This window comes from Camelus bactrianus, chromosome 4, assembly GCF_048773025.1.
Source record: "Camelus bactrianus isolate YW-2024 breed Bactrian camel chromosome 4, ASM4877302v1, whole genome shotgun sequence".
Lineage (NCBI taxonomy): Eukaryota > Metazoa > Chordata > Mammalia > Artiodactyla > Camelidae > Camelus > Camelus bactrianus.
The window spans coordinates 51,827,548-51,833,790 of NC_133542.1; positions in this window are offsets into that span (position 1 = coordinate 51,827,548).

Consider the following 6,243-nt stretch of genomic DNA (forward strand, 5'->3'; position numbering starts at 1 on the left):
ATGTGATCCAGCAATCCCATTCCTGGGCATATACCAGAGAAAAATATAATTCAAAATGACACCTGCACCACAATGTTCACTGCAGCACTATTTACAATAGCCAAGACATGGAAACAACCCAAATGTCTATCAATGGATGACTGGATAAAGATGTGGTATATATACACAATGGAATACTACTCAGCCAAAAAAAAGAATAAAATAATGCCATTTGCAGCAACATGGATGGACCTGGAGATCGTCATTCTAAGTGAAGTAAGCCAGAAAGAGAAAGAAAAATGCCATATGATATTGCATACATGTGGAATTGAAAAAAAAAAAAAAGGACATACAAATGAACTACTTATTATTTGTATCTTAAATGACTGATTTCTTGAATCTGTGTAAGTGCATTTGACTGTCCTTTATGACTGGATTACTGCATTTTGTTGATTCTTATTTTGTGGTTGGCTTTATTCCTTTCACAACTACTTAAGTTTAAAAAGCAAAAGCTCTAAACTGTTCTTCAGAAACAATAAATAGTACATACATGTAAATTTTAAAATGGTTTTATTTCTTAATGAGTTGCTCTTCCTAGAATAAAGTTTGTTTACCCAAAACAAAACAAAAAAACAAAACAAACACTGCAAGAACGACTGTTTCTTAGTCATCACACAGAGTCAGCAGATTTTGTCAGTAACAAGATAGTCAAAACAGCAGTCAAACTCAGAAGCAGAGAGTAGGCCACGGGCCTAGAGGAGGGAGAAATGGGGAGATGTTGTTCACAGGGTACAAAATTTCATTTATGCAAGATGAATAAGTTCTGGACATCTACTGTACAGCAAAATGGCTATAGTTAACAACACTGTATTACATAGCTAAAATTTGCTAAGAGGGTAAATCTTAAGCATTCTTACTATGAAGATAATATAAATAAAATTAAATAAGTAAATGAAAGAAGACGACAATGGTTATTATGTGAAGTCACATATATATTAATTCACTTGATTGTGGCGATTATTTCACAATGTATACGTATATCAGAACATCAAGTTATACATTTTTATGTACGATTCTCATTTGTGAATTATTCCTCAGTAAAGATGAGGGGGGATGAAACTAACAGAGGAAAAAACAAAACCAAGAAAATAGAAATTTTCACTTTATTCCTGTTTGAGAATGACTACCTTTTGAGGGCAATGTCACACAATATTTCAATGACAGAGCTTATACAAAGTAAAACAGTTCCCACCTCCTTTCCATGCTGTCCTCTTTTTCACCAAAGCCTCCCAAACACTTGTTTTTTGGTTTGAATGTCAACTAAGACCTGGTACAAGTGCGGCTCATTAAATTCTGAAACTCCATTACACTTAGTAGGGCATCCACAGGGTTCATATCTGAGGGGACAGCTGGAAGAGCCTGCACAGCCTGCTCTCTTCATGCAGAATGCATCAACTTTGACAATACTTGCTGAGTGTAACAAGCACCACACTCAAGTCTCTCTCCTTCTTTTTCTACCTCCTACATATACACTAACCCTCATAATTACCAACTCCTTGTACCCACTTTATTTATAAAGTCAGAGATTTTTTTTAACAGGGTAATTTGTATCCATATTTTACAGACATCTACAGACTTATACACATGAGAAAACATTTTTTTGTTTTCAACATTTCTATGATTAATCGAACTCTTTCTAGGTTCAGTCATCCTACTCATGCTGTTTTCAGTTTTCATGCTAATCTTGCTAGGAACAAATCTGTATGATTCTCTTTTTACCACACAACAATGATTTCCTTCTGCATCGCTAACATGCAGATAATCATCCACATACGCAGCTCCAGCACAACACTGGGATCTATTTAACTTTTTAGAGCAGTGCTGGCAATAGAACTTTCTGCAATGAAGTAGTGTCCAGTGGTGGCTACTAGCCACATGTGGCTATTAAATACATTAAAAGTGACTGGTGTGACTCAGTTTTAAAACGTTTAACTAATTTAAATGTAAATAGCTATATGTGCTTACATTTGGGCAATGTAATTTGAGAGAGTAAACTCTATTTTCAAAAACACCATTTAAAAATATAGCCCATCAACTAAGGAACACTACAGTCTACAATTTAAACCAATAATCTGTAATGTCCAAACAACATTCCTTGCAATGTAGGAATTTTGGATGAGTTATTATTTTCAAAGTGTCCATAAATTAGCGTATTTTACTATAAGGAGAAGTGAACACTTTATCACGTTACTCTTCTCAGAGTTCCTTTAAACAAAAGCCTTCACATCTTAAGCAAAAATAACAGGAAAACAGTTGAGAATATCTATTCTCATTTTGTAAAGTTCAACACCTGCTACTTTTCTTTTTTCAAATAAGCAAAGTAAGGACTAGATAAGGTCACATGACTACTGAGTAACAGTGTGAGTTGTAGACTCAGGAATATTGGTATCTACTTATTGCCCTTTAGGCTAAACATATTTAATGCTAGTCAGTGTAAGGAGCTGGATTTTTTTGAACAGAGAAAAAATAAACACAAAATAAAATTAAACAAATATGGTATTTTAGAAAGGAGTTAAAATTAAATATTTCCAAAAGTACTGTCTTGAATAACAGAGATAGCTTTTCATGAATGTTTTCATCCAAGAGCTTGATATATATGAATACCTACATGGTCTTTTTAGCACAGAGCTTTGGGTCTTACTTGCAAACGTAATGCTATGTTGGAATAATCTAAAAGTCATAACAAAGTTAAAGTGGATTTATAGACTCTTAGTTTGTTTATAATTTCACAGGGAAGCATTTTTTTTCATATATAAGTTTACACTGTAGTACATAGATCTTTTTTATTGCTCAACATGTTTTAAAATGCAGAAAAAAGAAAGATAATAATAAAAAACACCTGTGTTCTCACAACCAATAATTAACAAGATTTTGGCATTTTTGTTTTAGAAATTTTAGTAACAAAATATATTATAGAAAAAGTTGACATTCCTTTTGTTTCCTACATTATATTTTCAAGATTTTTCAGTTTTACGATTTACAGGATTTAGTAACCCCTCATATTTCAGTCCAACTTGGCAAAAATAACTCTGTTGATTAGTCAGGGTTCAACTGAACTAAAAATAAATAAAGAGAGAATCTTCTCTCTCTTCAATAAACCATAGATATTTATCACAGAGTCTAAAATTACTTAAAGATCCATGGGATAGAATAAAGAAATAAATGCTTGGCTAAGTCACCACACAAGACTTTCTAGCTACTCCATTCATTCTCCCCTGCAGTAATTCCAGGGATTGCCCGAGCTTCCCTTCCATTCCAAAGTTTACTTTACACATGCAAATAGACCAACCTTGTGAATATTTGAGAGATACTGCCTGCTTTTTCCCCCTTATTTTTTAAGCTAACATTCTCCTTTCTCAGGGATTGAGATGATTCTTGGTATTTTCACTTGACCTGATCTTTCTGCAGTACTTAGCCTTTTTGGCATCTGGATAGTATAATTTTGGCATCTGGATAGTATAATCTAGCTTAAGGTTTGGTGAATTAAAGAGAATGGCATCTCTATTCCTAGAAACTGCTTTATTATTGACTAATAACTAACTGGTGGTGAACAAATTACCTTTACAACAATTATGGCTATCAGACCAAAAAAACAAACAAACAAAACCTCATCTTGGTACTGGAATCATGAAAATTTGACTTTAACTCCAGATTTTATTTTTGGCTTATCTAGTTGTGACTTGTGGGATGCAAATGTCCTCCGTGAGGTTCAGTTCTTTCCTTCCAGTAATTTGGTCAAAATAAATGAGACTAAAAAGGTGAAAAAGCACTAAAAAGGTGAAAAAGCTCAAGAGAATACTAGTGATACAGAAAGCTATCAGTAATTATCAGCTAACAAATATAGTAAATGATTTTTGGCGACTTCACTCTGAGTGCTTGCACAATACTTACATATTTGAAATAAATACTTTAATGACAGTAATTCTATGCAAGAACTACAATGATAAACATTTTTAAATGGAATCATATTTTTTTTTAATTGATAATCTGTAAGTCAAGTAAGAATAACCCTTAAAACAAACTTGAGGCTGTTATACTCAAAGACCTTTAGCAAATGCATCTTGGCTACAAAACTTACTGTTTACTCTAAACCAGAAAGAGAAAATGAACTAGTTTCTTTTTTGTTAAGGCCATTATACACTGAAAAGATGCTTCATTATCCCTTCTATTTTTCCCCACCACTAATTCTGTCAGCTCTATTTTTTTCCCCTCAAAACTTTTCTTTAACCCCTTTTAGTTGCGCATATTTTTCTCTATTTTCTTTTCTCTCCTCCTTACTACATTTGTTTTCTTCTTTTACTATGCTACAATATTGCACTTAACCAAAAATGTATCAAAGATCCATTTGTTACCTAACTGAACAGAGCATTCCCACTGGAAGCCGATTTTATTTCAGGAGTTCTCTCACATTCCTTCAGTGTCAACAGAGATTTACAGACAATTTAAACATCAAAGTTTTTCTCATAGCCTAAAAAGTTTTTGGAAGCAATTAGCAGTCACTGAGAATTATCTCAGTGATTAAGAGGCTCATAGGTTCAGACTCAAATCTAAAATCAACTGTAGGAACAAGACTTCTCTGAATGAACCAAAGAAACATAGAAACACAGTATGTTATTACCCCAGCATATTTTGCCCCCTACTTTGAGTTAAAAACAGGAATTTAATTCACACATTTTTGGTTAACCATTTTCTAGATATCTTGAGTATTCAAAAAAAAATGATGATTATAACCTGATGAATATAAAGAAAACTTAAAATTCCATCAGCATGCATGTGTGCAGTTTATGAAGAAAACTTAAAATTCCATCAGCATGCATGTGTGCAGTTTATGAAGAATGCGATTTTTATATAGCTCCAAATTCTTCAAATTGCATCTTTCTCCAAATCTTAACAATTAAAAAAAGAAAAAGAATTTTCACAATAGAGAAACCTGAAACATACCAACTATCAAATGATTAAAGCAAACATCCTTAATGGGACAAACTGAAGCTGTAAACATTAGACATCATTACCATTTATAGCTACCTAATTGAATTGGTGTGGCAACTTAATGATTTATAATTATATGCCTAAATAGCTCACATAACAATCTGTTTATATGTTTAAATCAATTACATAGTCAATGAGTTTCTCTCATATATCCTGAATAATCCTTATTAATTTCTCCTCAATGAATACGTGATGCTTAATTTGGTTAAGCAAATATGTTTACTATCATAAATTAATGCAGGCCATGTACTTAATAATCAAAGTGAATTCCATCTCAGAGAAAACTACAGTGATGGATTAAAAGTGTTCCAGGCAAGAAAAATAATTTCAAACCTATTATTACTATGTTGAATATAATCACTTCCTTCAGTCTATGGCACCATGCCTGCTCTTCAGGGAACTTCTAAAAATCAATTATAATGAACCAATATGTCTGGAAAATGTTAAGGATGTGGTACTTTTCAGTGATTTGTGCACTAATTTAGAGGGAGAACAGATTTGGATTAAAGTTGTGGGTACCTGGATAACCTGTCTCTGCTATTTTGTCTTAATCTCTTTTCAAGAACATAAATGAATTTAGTGTGTGTGCTTCCTGCCCACAGTGTAGTGTACCTGTTGTTTGCTGATGTTGTTTCCTGTGGAGACAGACAAAGGGTCCCTTTGAAGGTGTGGGACACAAATGGCATCAGTTACCTTGAGGGAAGTTCAGTATTCAGACAAGAAAATGAGGCCTAAGGAGAAAGGTCTCTGATCCAAAGTTGCAGGACAACACTTGTTGTCTGTGGGCCTCATGGAGTGAAGACTGAAGCCTCTGACAAGGACAGGCTTGTTGATACCACATGTTTTGGGAGAAATGCTAGGCTCCATGGAGCTTCTTTCTGACTAGGCAGTGCCCCACCTGTCAGGGCTCCATGAAAATGGGTCAGGGCTTCCTAACTGCAAGAGTAGCCACAGGTAGCAGGAGTAGTACTTTCCTTCTGTTATCTCTGAAACTTTAATAACATCCTATTTCAAGTGATAAGCTCATCTCCTGTAATAAGGATAAGAACTGTAGCTGAAATGAAACTCCCATGTGGAAAACAGCCTAGGAAAGGCATTTCTCCAGGAAGTTACCATTATGGAGATATGATGACAGATAAAGCTAATAGCAGGGATTTGGCAACAGTCAGCCACTATAATACTTAACAGCTGGCAAGGATTTGTAGGGCAAATAAT